Below are 13,222 nucleotides of genomic sequence, written 5' to 3'. Positions count from 1 at the left end.
TAATACTTGAGTTGAGAGTTTGGTGGGCAGACTGATCACCCACAGAACAAAGCAAGTTCCAGGTGTGGAAGACTCCCATACTATGTACTGGCACAAAACTGTGGGGCATTCCCAGCCGGTCCCAACCAGAGCCTTTTGGGAAATTGAGAGTGTTTTGGAGTAGCCCCTCCCCATCCTTCCTAGGCAAGGTAGCTGAGACATAGCTCCATGAACCCACTGTGGTTCCCAGCCCATCTGACCAAAAGGGCTGCTGAGAACACCTGGAAGCTCTACAGATCAGTGGCACTCAAGCAGGGAGGGGCAGGCAGAGCAGATACTTTGCAGAACAAACCCAGTGGACCTGTTTGGCCAAGATCTTGAGGCATGGGTCAGCTTGAGTTAGGACAACAAAGAACTTTAGCAGTCTTAGAGCTTCTTCTCCCACTGTGCCCAGGTAAAAAAAACTAATGCATAGTTCTGCTCATCCTGAACACAGACTCCAGCCTGCCCGAACAGGGAACCTAACTGGAGCACATGGAAAACTATGTAGCCCATGCAAAAGCTTTGCTTGCACTGGTACTTGAACAGAGAGCACAGCCCATGGCTTTCTGAATCTGCAGAGAAGAACTGATGGCCTCATGTGACCAGGGAATTTAATGCACACTCTTGCCTGGATTTGGATCCCCAAACGATGAGTTTCAGATACAGGTCCTGGGTCTCAGATCCTGATGCCTTCCAGGGCAGGCAAGGTAATTCATAGCCCCACTTACTACTGAATATAGTACCTAGTCCCAACCATCTAGTAAGCCTGACCAGAGAATCCAGACAATTGAAGGACCCATCCTACAGCATCACTTGAGTGGGAAGCCAAACAAACAGTCCCATCCAACTATTGTCAACCAGTGACACACACTCCCACCCCCAGCCTCAGAAGACAAAAGGTTTTCTCACCCAAAAATAGACCATAACAGCAGACCCCACGTGCCCAAGAACATTACCAGTAGACAAGCCCAGAAACTCAAACTAGAGCTACTGGTGAAGATCTGTCTCTGCCAAAGCAAGCCTAAAGTCTGGAAGAGGAAACTGATTAGTCAAATGTGCATATACCAGTACAAAGAGTCAAGGAAAAATAAAAATAAAAAACACAAAAACAAAGGTAAATATAACAGCAATAAAGGAAACTAATAAAGCTCTAATAACTGATCTTAAAGAAATAGAGCTCTGTGGACTATCAGCCAAAAAATTCAGAATAATCCACTTAAAGACATTTAATGACTTAATGAATGGGAAGGACAGACAACCAAACAAAATTAGGGAAACAATGCCTTAAAAAATGAGAGCAACAGCCTTGTTTAATGGAAAACACTTTAAAAACATAAAAATCCTATAGATAAAAAATATAACTAAACTGAAGAGTTTACTAGAGAGTTTCAAAAGTAGACTCAACCATATGGAAGAAAGAATCAGTGACTTTCAATCTTTTTACTTGAAAAAGTGAAAAGAATGAAAAGAGTTAAGGAAGCCTACAAAACTTATGGGACACAATGAAAGGGAACAATATTTGCATTATGGAAATTCTAGAAGAGAAAGAGAAAGTGGCAAAAAGTATAGTTAAAGCAATAATGGCTGAAAATTTCCTGAACTTGGGAAGAGAAATGGACATCCAGATCCAGGAGGCCCAAAGGACCCCAAACAGATTGAACCCAAATAGGACTATACCAAGACACATTACAATTAAATTGTAAAATGTCGAAGTCAAAGAATTTTAAGAGCAACAATAGAAAAGAGAAGTTGCATACATGCGAACCCCCCCCCCAAGACTACAAGCAGATTTCTCAACAGAGACATTTCAAGCAAGGAGAGAATGGGATTTTAAATATTGAAAGGGAAAAAAAAAAGCTGCCAACCAAGAAAGCTATAACCAGCAAAGTGTCCTTCAGAAATGAAGAAACATAAAGACTTTCCCAAACAAACAAAAGCTGAGGGAGTTCATAACCTCGAGAGCTGCCTTACAAGAAATGCTAATGGAAGTTATTTGAGTGGAAGTAAACAGACATTGGTTAACATCGTAAAAACGGAAAAAGGTAGCATATAACTCACTGGTAATGATAAATTAGACTCAAAATTAGAGTTGAATTGAGTCAAAATTAGATTCTGTAATTAGGTAATGATGGTACATAATTCTAGTTTAAAAGTTTAAGAAAATGAATGCAGTAAAAATAACCATAATCAGGATAATCTGTTATTAGCTACATGGTATTAAAAATATGTAAATTATAACAGAAATAAGCTAAAATGTGAGGGGGGAGAAGAAATAGAAGTATAAAGTTTAGTTGAAGTTAAGTTGTTATCACCTTATAATAGGAGTTCATAAATTTTGCTATTTTATGTAAGCCTAATGGTAACCGCAAGGGAAAAACCTGTGGCAATTATGCAAAAGAACATTATAAACAAGTCAATGAATACTGATATCAAAAGACATTAAAACAGGAAAAAAAAAAGATAGCAAGTTAAGAAACAAGGAATAATGAATCTGCAAAACAATCAAAGAGCAATTAACAAATTGGCAATAGTAAGTCTTTACCTATCAATCATTATTTTTTAAAAATTACTTTAAATGTAAACAGATTAAATTCTTCAATCAAAGACATAGAATGGCATTAAAAAAATACAATGATATGCTGCCTACAGAGGCTTACTTTAGCCTTAAAGACACACATACACCAAAAGTGAATGGATGGAAAAATTCATTTCAAACAAATAGTAACAAAAATGACAACAAAAAGCAGGGTTAGCTATATTTACATCACACAAAATAGACTTTAAACTAAAAATAGAAAAAAAGAAAAAACAAAGAAGGTCATTACATTATGATAAAGGGGTTAATCCATCAAGAAGACATAACAATTGTAAATATTTATGCTCCCAAGATCAGAACACCTACATATATAACACAAAAACTAACAGAGAAAAAGGAGAAATAGAAAGTAATGCACTAATAGTTGGGGACTTTAATATCCCACTCTTGATGGTGGATAGATCATCCAGACAGAGAATCAATAAGGAAACAGCAGATTTGAACAGAACGATAGACCAAATGGACCTAACAGACATACACGGAACATTCTATCCAACAACAGCTGAATAAACAAGAGCACATGGATCATTTTCTATGATAAACCATATGTTATGCCACAAAATAAATCTTAGCAAATTGAAGAAGTTTGAAATAACTTCTCTGACCACACAGTATGAAACTAGAAATTAACAAAAGGAAAACTGGAAGATTCACAAACACATGGAAACTAGAAATTAATAACAAAAGGAACACTGGAGGTCACTGCATGGCTCAGTCGGGTAGATGTCTGCCTTCCTCTTGGGTCATGATCTTGGGGTCCTGGGATTGAGCCCCACATTGGGCTCCTCTCTGAGTGGAGAGTCTGCTTCTCTCTCTCCCTCTGTCCCTCCCCTTGCTCATGCTCTCTCTCTCTCTAATACACAAAATCTTTAAAAAAAAAATGGGGGGACCACTGGAAGATTCACAAACACAGATAAATAACACTCTCCTGAACAACCAATGGTTTAAAGAAGTAATTAAAAGAGAAGTAATGAAGTTTCTTAAGACAAAATAAAATGGAAATACAACATACCAGAACTTATGGGATGGAGTAAATAAATCCTAAGAGGAAAGTTTATAGCAATAAATGCCTACATTAAGAAGCAAGAAAAATTCCAAGCAAGCTAAATCTGCTTTAAGTAAATGGAAAAAGGAGAACAAGCCAAGCCCAAAGTTGGCAGGAAAAAAAGAAATAATAAAGATTAGGGAAAAAATGAATAAAATAGAGAACAGAAAAAAAAAATTAAACTAGGAGTCGTTCTTTGAAATGATAAATAAAACTGAAAAACATTTACCTAGACTAACAAAGGAAAAAGAGTACCCAAATCACAAAAATATAAATGAAAAAGAAAACATTACAATGACTGTCAGAAGTACAAAAGATCCTAAGAGGCTACAATAAACAACTATATACCAACAATTGGACAACCTAGAAGAAATGGAAAAATTCTAGGAAAAATATAACTTACCAGGACTGAATCAGGAAGAAACAGAAAATCTGAACAGATCAATTACTAGTAAGGAGATTAAATCAGTAATCCAAAAAAAAAAAAAAAAATCTCTCAATGAAGACAACCCCAGGACCAGAGGGCTTTACTGGTGAATTTTACCAAACATTTAAGGGAGAACTAGTACCAATTCTCAAACTTTTCCAAAATAATCAGAGGAGGGAACACTGCCAAACTGCTTTTGCAATGCCAGCGTTACTCTAATACTAAAACCAGAAAAGAACACTACTAGAAAAGAAAACTACAAGCCAAGTTCTCTGGTGAATATAGATGTAAAATTCTCAATAAAATACAAGCAAACCAATTTCAGCAGCATATTAAAAGAATCATTCACCATGATCAAGTGGGATTTATCCTTGGTGTGCAAGGATGGTTCGACATAACGCAAATTAATCAACACAATGCATCATGTTAATAGAATGAAAAAAACCCATATGATCTCAATAGATGCAGAAAAAGCATAGGACAAAATTCTGCATCCATTCATGATAAAAACTCTTAACAAATTAGGCATAACAGAAACATATCTTAATATAATACAGGCCATATATGACAAGCCCACATCTAATATCATACTCAATGGCGAAAGGTTGGAATTTTTTCCTCTAAGATCACTAACAACATAAGGTTGCCCACTTTTACCACTCCTATTCAATACAGTACTGGAAGTCCTAGCTAGAACAATCAGGCAAGAAAAAGAAAAAGTATTAGAATTGGAAAGAAAGAAGTAAAATTGTCTCCATTTACAGATAACATAATTTTATATGTAGAAATTCCTAAAACTGCAGCCAAAAAAATGTCAGATCTAATCAGTGAATTCAGTAAAGTTGCAGGATACAAAATTAACATACAAAAATCAGCAGTGTTCTATACACTACCAATAAATTTTCTGAAAGAAAAGAATTTGATTTCATTTACAATAGCATCAAAAACTATAATACATTTAGGAATAAATTTAACCAAGGAAATGAAAGATCTCTACTCTGAAAACTAAAAGACATTAATGAATGAGATTGAAGAAGATATAAATAAGTGGATAGGTATCCCATATTCATGGATTAATATTGTTGAAGTGTAATACTACCAAAAGCCATCTATAGATTCAGTAAAATCTCTATAAAGTTTTCAATGGAATTTGTACAGAGGTGAACAAAACACTTCTAAAATTTATATGGACTCAGAATAGCCAAGAAATCATGAGAAAGAAGAACAAAGCAGGAGGCATCACACTTTCTGATTTCAAGCTATATTGACTATAGCCAAGACATGGAAACAACCTTAGTGTTCACTGATAGATGGATGGATAAAGATGTTGTGAGATGGGGCGCCTGGGTGGCACAGCGGTTAGGCGCCTGCCTTCGGCTCAGGGCGTGATCCCGGCATTGTGGGATCGAGCCCCACATCAGGCTCCTCCGCTATGAGCCTGCTTCTTCCTCTCCCACTCCCCCTGCTTGTGTTCCCTCTCTCGCTGGCTGTCTCTATCTCTGTCAAATAAATAAATAAAATCTTTAAAAAAAAAAAGATGTTGTGAGATGGATGATTGATAGAGATAGATAGCGATAGATAGAGATAGGTGATAGATGTAGATAGATGATAGATGATAGATAGATAGATAGATAGATAGATGATAGATAGATAGATGCAATGGAATATTATTCAGCCATAAAAATGAGAAAAACCCTATGATTTGTTACAGCATGGATAGAACTTGAAGGCATTACGCTAAAAAAAATAACAGACATAGACAAAGACCTTATTATCTCACTTCCATGTGGAATAGATAAATACATACACACATGCATACCAAGCTCATAGAAAAAGGGATCAGACATGTGGTTTCCAGAGACAGAGGGTTCAGGAAGGCAGAATTATGGAAAGGTATTACTTTCCAGTTATAAGACAAATAGGTACTACAAATTGAGGATTATTGGTAACACTGCAGAGCCTGCAGTGGCTCAGCCATCAAGCATCTGGCTTCAGCTCAGGTCATGATCCCAGGGTTCGAGCCCCACATCGGGCTCCCTGCTCGGCGTGAAGCCCGCTTCTCCCTCTCACACTCCCCCTGCTTGTGTTCCCTCTCTCGCTGTCTCTCTCTGTCAAATAAATAAATAAAATCTTTAAAAGAAAAAAAAAAGAGCATATCCTGAGTTCTCATCATAAGGAGAAATTGTTTTTCTTCTTCCCTTTCTCTTTATTGTATCTATATGAGAAAATAAATGTTAACTGAACCTATTGCAATAATCATTCCATAATATATGTAAATCAAACCATTGTGCTTTACACTTTAAATGTAGACAGTGGTGTATTAAATGTAGAACGTTTCTCCTCAAAAGCAATACATATATATATAGTCTCTTCTCTATCTCTGCTGAAAAAAATTCTATTCAAATACAGTTGAATCCTACAGCTAACTTCGAAGTCGAGATCCCTGTATGCGCTAGAAGCCAAGTGTAGAGGTGAGAGTCTGTCCATTACAGGGAATTCCTTTTTTTGCAACAGCAGTAACTCTTTATATATGAAGCAATTTACATATGAAGTAATTCAAAAGCCTAACAAGAAGTTAAAGAAGCAACAGAGATCTTTCCTTTAGGAAAATATTAATATCAATCCTGACCCCCCAACTTTTTTTATTAGAATGCTTAAAAACTACTCCGATATTTTTGTTAATAGGAATTCTCTGTTCAAATTTGATCACTTCTCTTCAGGACTGCATGGATTTTGCTTTATTTTAAGGCTGAGTTATTAAGAGGCCTAGGTAGATGACATAGCAAAATGAAACCAAACTTTGGAACCTCATTTTACGCTTTCATTTCTGAGAGATGGAGCATGTGTGGGCATTGTGGGCTTGGCAATGGTATGACAGGGTTTTTTTCTTTTTTGCTTAGTTTTGCTTTGTAAACCCCCTTTTCTTTATCCTTCCTTTTTTTTCCTTACTCTTACTTTTTCCTTTTCTTTATTTCTCCTGTCAAAATAAGTGAAGACCAATCAAATGAGACAGAAAAAAGCTACTGAATCAGAGTTTAAAATAGCAGGAGAGTCAACCACCATCACCTGGGTTCTGGCAGAGACGCAAAGGCATGCAGAAGAAAGGGAAACCTTTAGAGTGGAAAAAGGGAAGTCTCAAGTGGGCCCTGATTGGAGGTTGTTGGCACGGGAAACTAGAAGTGAAGCATTCTATGTGATTAACTATGGGTGCATATTTGGCTTTTTCTGGTTGGTCCAAAGTTGGAAGCAGGGATAAAATTTAGAGAAGTTGTCAGTTATTAATCAAGTCCTGGCCACTTGGGACCAATTGTTATAGAAGTTATTGTTCCCCGTCCTACAACCTGGCTTCCTACAAGTCTGATTTACAGAAGGCTGGCTTCCTGAGCTATTCACTGTAGATAAAGAGGTTGGTTTTCCTGAGCAGATTGCTGCAGACTGTGGGTCAGATTTTTGTTTTTCCGTATGATCTGGTCATTGTCCATATGTATATTCAGTCTCTTACTCCTCTTAACTTTTTATCTCCTTTTCTCCAAATCTTTTTCTCATCTGTCTTTATTTCTTCTTAATATTTATGTATTTTCTCAGAGCTTAGTAAAGATTGGAGAAAGGGAATGTGAAATGTGGTCAAGGTCCAGTGTTTAAGGAAACATTTTGTTCATTCACATCATGTTCTGAATAGCTCTTGTCTAAAAAAAGGATAGGCAATTTGGGTAATTTTGTAATCCAGAATGTGTGATAAAATTTATTTTTATAAACAAATATTAAACACCATGCTATTATTTAGCTGTTCTCCAACATAACAATGAAGTGCTTTTCTGTATAAGTTTCCCAGAAAATAGAAACTTAAAATCTGAAAATGTGATTCAGTATCTTCTGGAAGCGAGACTGAACTGAGCATACTTCAGTTTCTCTACTCTGGACTTGCCAGCACATGGGACTATTTTGAGATGAGACAGCGAAAAAAATAACATAGCCTCCAATATGTACCTCCAAAATATTTAATCTTTTTCATTTTAGGAACTATGAATGCGTCTTAAGTGTGGCCTTTTGGCCTAACAATTCTTCCTATTTGAAGTTGCATTCAAATTTTTTAAAAAATAGGCTTTAGAGAAAGTGGATGTTTGTTGTCTTTTTGGAATATTGCCAGCTGGAGCTGTAAACCTAAGTGAGTCAGGGAGAATCAAGAGAGAGAAATTCATTTAAATTAACAGCCAGATTTGATATTTTTATAGGACACCTGCTCCTGTGTGCTGAAGATCTATGATCAAAGCGCTAGGAGTATAGAAATATTTTATATTCATTGCAGATTTGCTAAGTTTGTGGATCACACATTATTACGTGAAATGTATTTTTAATGGCACTCCCTCTTTTCTGGATTTTTTAAACCAATTAGGCATTGATACCTTTAGCTGTGAACACCTACAGCATCTTCTCTTATCCACTCTTCACCTAGCATAACACTGGGTTTTTCCAGGAGAAATTTGCTGTATGTCTCCAGACCCAAGGAGGAAGGTGGTAGGTTAGGCCTCCAGATGATAACGGTCTCTTACTGTACAAATGTGCCCAAGAACAGCATTTTTGAAGGTAATCCAGCTGTGCAAGCTGAATCATTGCTCACAGTAATTTTACTAATGCATTCCATCCTAAATTTAAAAAGCCTGATGAGTCACCCTGTATCGCCAACTGCTTACATTATTAAGCAGAACATAAAAGCATTTACATACATTGGCATAATCCATTGCTGGATCAACCACATTAACTCCTACTTTTATAACCCTTCAAACTTCACATGGACAAAATAAATGGTTCTTTAACCAATAGAATGTACTGGCAAATATAGAATTAAAATGTCAGCTGTTCTATTTTCTCCCATATTTTATGTCTATGCTATTCTTCCATGAAAGTAGTTAACCAGTACACATGAATTTGAAGGACAACAGAGGACTAGGTTAAGTTGTCTAATGTGCTAAATGATATCCATGTAAGGATATAGGACGTTTTCCTGGCATGGCTTAACAAGACAGTGTCCTTAGATTAATTTAAGAGAGGCATAGAGTGGACTAAATTCTCTCTGAAGAGTGCATTGAGTCTAGAAATTTTTCAACTTCGAGAGAACCAGATCTATATGAGAGGTCTTAAAGTCCTTTATTAAAAATAAAAATTAAAGAAAGCCATGGTACTGTGTTTAAAAAGAAGCAACTTTTTCCAGGTAACAAGAGTGTCTCTATTCCTGTGACCATTCTCTACCATTACAATCATCACTCATCATTTATGGTACATGGCACTTTTGATCTTCAGAACATTTGAGGCATTTTATCAAAATTTCCACACATCACTAGGAGGCACAGCTGCCTATAACAGTAGATATCACACTGTATGTACTTTTGAAAAGTATCTTGGGATTTTATTTACTGAGTCATTAATGATAACAGAACATCTATATTTATCATCATCTCTAAAAGAACACAGTCATGTGTTCAAGACTTGAAAGCATTTGCTTATAATCCCTAAGGAAAAGATGTGATTGTTTCCCATGTTGTACTTCTTTTGTTCACGTAGTGCTTTTTCATTGTGTTTTTTATATGTCTGCTCAGTATCCATATCATGTTACCATGCTGTGTCACTAAACATCTAGTATTGTCATTGAACAATTTACACTCAATGTTCGTGAGGCAATGATCTCATATAAACAATAAAAGTGTAACAAGATTAGATAATATTTATGCAGTATCAAATCATCTTAAAGTTGCAGGGATCTTGAAGAATCCCTAAACCTTTTTTAACAGATGCCTGAATGCTCCAGCAATAGGTAACTCACTACCTTAAGCAGCTCAAGGAGATGCCGGTGTCCCAAGCTGTACGGGGACTACATTATTAATATGCATGAAAGGGTAATAGATAAGGCTTGGCCTTTTTGGAATACAAAAGTGAAACTGATATTACCATATAAAATCAGAATCTCTGTAGAAGTACAGACTTAGCATATAGGTATACTAGAAAATTATCTGGATACCAAAATAAGAAGAATCACAAAAGCTGGTTTGGGACCTTCTATTCTTTGTTTTATTGTGGCTTAGCTTCTGTGCTTGGGAAGTACCCCTCTCATTCAGAATTTATATTATATGCCTTTGAGATTTAACTTAATATACCTAAAGAGTTAAAGAACACCCAACCCCAAGCTAATAAAAAAAAATAGTCCTTGACCAATGACAACTCTGGAGAGCTAAGCATAAAACAAAACCTCTCACACATCTTGAAGCAACCTAGAAATCTCTCCAAAAATCTCAGCAATAAATCATTTCATGAACCAAAAGTATACAACATAGAAGGAAATCATCTACTATAAGTGAGAGAGGGGGCTGTTGGAATTAAAGTACCCTAAGATCTTTGTACCCTTCTCAAGGAAGGAGGGGTATGTTGTATATTAATTGTTGAATCTGAAAGGTCAAGTATGCATGTTAAAAATTTAAGGATACTTATTTAAAAAAAGAAAGAATATACAACATTAAACCAGTGGTGGTACGTGGGAAAAATAATAAACTCTGGAAGATAGAGGGAAAGGAATCAAGTGGTACCAAAAAGCAAGTAAAACAGATAGCAACGAATAAGATGGGATATTAAAAATCAGTATGGGAAATTACATTTCTTAGAAGATGGTGTATTCCTATTTCTCTGTTCCTCCCACTAAGTACAACTAAAAACTTGGACATTATAAATAAAATAAACATAAGAAGACTCTGAAAGATGGAGAGAAGACAGATTGGCTGAGGATCTCAGAACATAAGCACCAGTACAGTAATGATTTCCCTGAGTTTTCTTTTTGCTTTATACATTCCATACGTAGAGTTGAAATAGACTGCAATGCAGAAATACCAACAGGCACAAAGAAATAGAGCCCCCAAAAGCCTGCCCTCTTTTCTTAAAGGACCAGGAAAGACAGAAAGTGTTTAGACAATAACCACTCTATTTCAAACACCACAGGGGGGGGAAAAACAAAAAACAAATAAAAACAAAAACAAAAAAAAAAACTGAACAAACACCCATCCACATCAGAGAAAGCCAAAAGAGGAGCCTAGAGTTCCACTCTCAAGACATGATGGGCGGGTGTCTCAGTGCCTCTGCCAGGGTGGTGTCAGAGATGACCAAATGGGAGCTTGACTTTGAATCCTTTTGACTAGTAACAAGTACCCAACCCAAGAAGTATCAGAGGAGACTACATAAGAACCCTGAATTTCAATACCCACCCAGCACTGATGGGGTGCCTCCATTCATTTCTGCTAGAGTGGCATCAGAGGAGGCTGAGTGAAGCGTCAGGACTTCCACCATTGCCTACAAGGCGATTCCTCCACCCTCAGTTGTCAATGAATGGTGAGTGGGGACCAGGGACTTCTGACTCCACACAGTATTAAGAAGGCAGTACCCAGGCATCCCCAACTTCATATAACAAAGCTGCATTAGACAAAACCAGCTAAAATGGAAGATTTAAATAAGAACCAGTCTTATAGGGGCGCCTGGGTGGCACAGCGGTTAAGCGCCTGCCTTCGGCTCGGGGCGTGATCCCCGCATTGTGGGATCGAGCCCCACATCGGGCTCCTCCACTGTGAGCCTGCTTCTTCCTCTCCCACTCCCCCTGCTTGTGTTCTCTCTATCGCTGGCTATCTCTGTTAAATAAATAAATAAAATCTTAAAAAAAAAAAAAGAAAGAACCAGTCTTATAATAAGAACACGTCTGAACTAAATGGAAAATCATTCATCACACCAAATATCACAAGGAGCAAATCAAAATTTAAAAAAAAAAGCCAATATATATCAACACTGAGATAACAAAGATGTTATTACCTCACAAAAATTTTAAAGCAGCTATTTAATAATGCTCCAATGAACAGTTACAAAAAATGCTGGAAACAAATGAAAAAAAAAGTCTCATCAAAGAAATAGAAGACATAGAGAAAAGGCAAAAAGAAACTTTAGAACTGAAAAATAGAGTAATCAAAATAAAAATGAATGAGCTCAACAACAAAATGTAGTGATTAGAGAAAAGAGTCAATAAACTACAATATATTGGAATAGAAATTACCCAGTTTGAACAAGAGAGAGAATATGGACTAAATAAATAATGTGAGAACCTGAAAGACAGGTGAGACTATAACAAAAGATTTAACATTCAAATGTCATTTGAGCCTTGGAAGGGTATGAGAAGGAAGGTGAGGCTGAAAAGGAATTCAAAGAATTCTTTGCACAAAACTTTCCAAATCTGGCAAGAGACACAAACCTGCAAATAAAAGCAGTGACTGAGGGGTGCCTGGGTGGCACAGCGGTTAAGCATCTGCGTTTGGCTCAGGGCGTGATCCCGGCCTTATGGGATCGAGCCCCACATCAGGCTCTTCTGCCTGCTTCTTCCTCTCCCACTCCCCCTGCTTGAGTTCCCTCTCTCGCTGGCTGTCTCTATCTCTGTCGAATAAATAAATAAAATCTTTAAAAAAAAAAAAAAGCAGTGACTGAAACCTAACAGGATAAAACCAAATAAATCCATGGTAAGACACATCATTAGTAAGCTTTTGGAAACTAAAGAAAAAGAAAAAAATCTTGAAAGCAGTGCCAAATAAATGACACCTTATCTATGGAGGAAAGACAATTAGAATGACAGTGTATCCCTTGTTAGAGGTCTGAGAGGCCAGAAGCAAATGTCACAATATTTTTCAGGTTTTGAAAGAAGAACTGGCAACCCAGATTCCTCTACCTAGAGAGTATCCTTCAGGAATGAATGGGATAAGCAAGATATTCGCAGGTGAGATAAAAAGAATTTGTCACCAGCAGACCTACACTAAAAGAATGACTAAACAGAAATGAAATGACGTAAGAAGGAAACTTGCAGTATCAGGAAGGATTACATCTGATGATAGAAGCACAAATTATAACACTGTCAAATGCAGATCTGCACGGGCAGAGGTAAAATATTAAGATGATCATATTATCAACATGCAAAAGGTGAAGGGACATAAAGTGTGCTTTTTGCACTTCACTCAAATTGGTAAAATGTTGACATTAACACACTGTGATGAATTACGTGCATATAATGTAATACCCAGAGCAATCACTAAAACAAGCTATAAAAAAAGATACAGTCAAAAAC

Source organism: Ursus maritimus, unplaced genomic scaffold, assembly GCF_017311325.1.
Source record: "Ursus maritimus isolate PB19 unplaced genomic scaffold, ASM1731132v1 scaffold_28, whole genome shotgun sequence".
NCBI classification, from domain to species: Eukaryota; Metazoa; Chordata; class Mammalia; order Carnivora; family Ursidae; genus Ursus; species Ursus maritimus.
The sequence above is the reverse complement of the archived record's forward strand: the minus strand, read 5'-3'. Positions refer to the sequence as shown.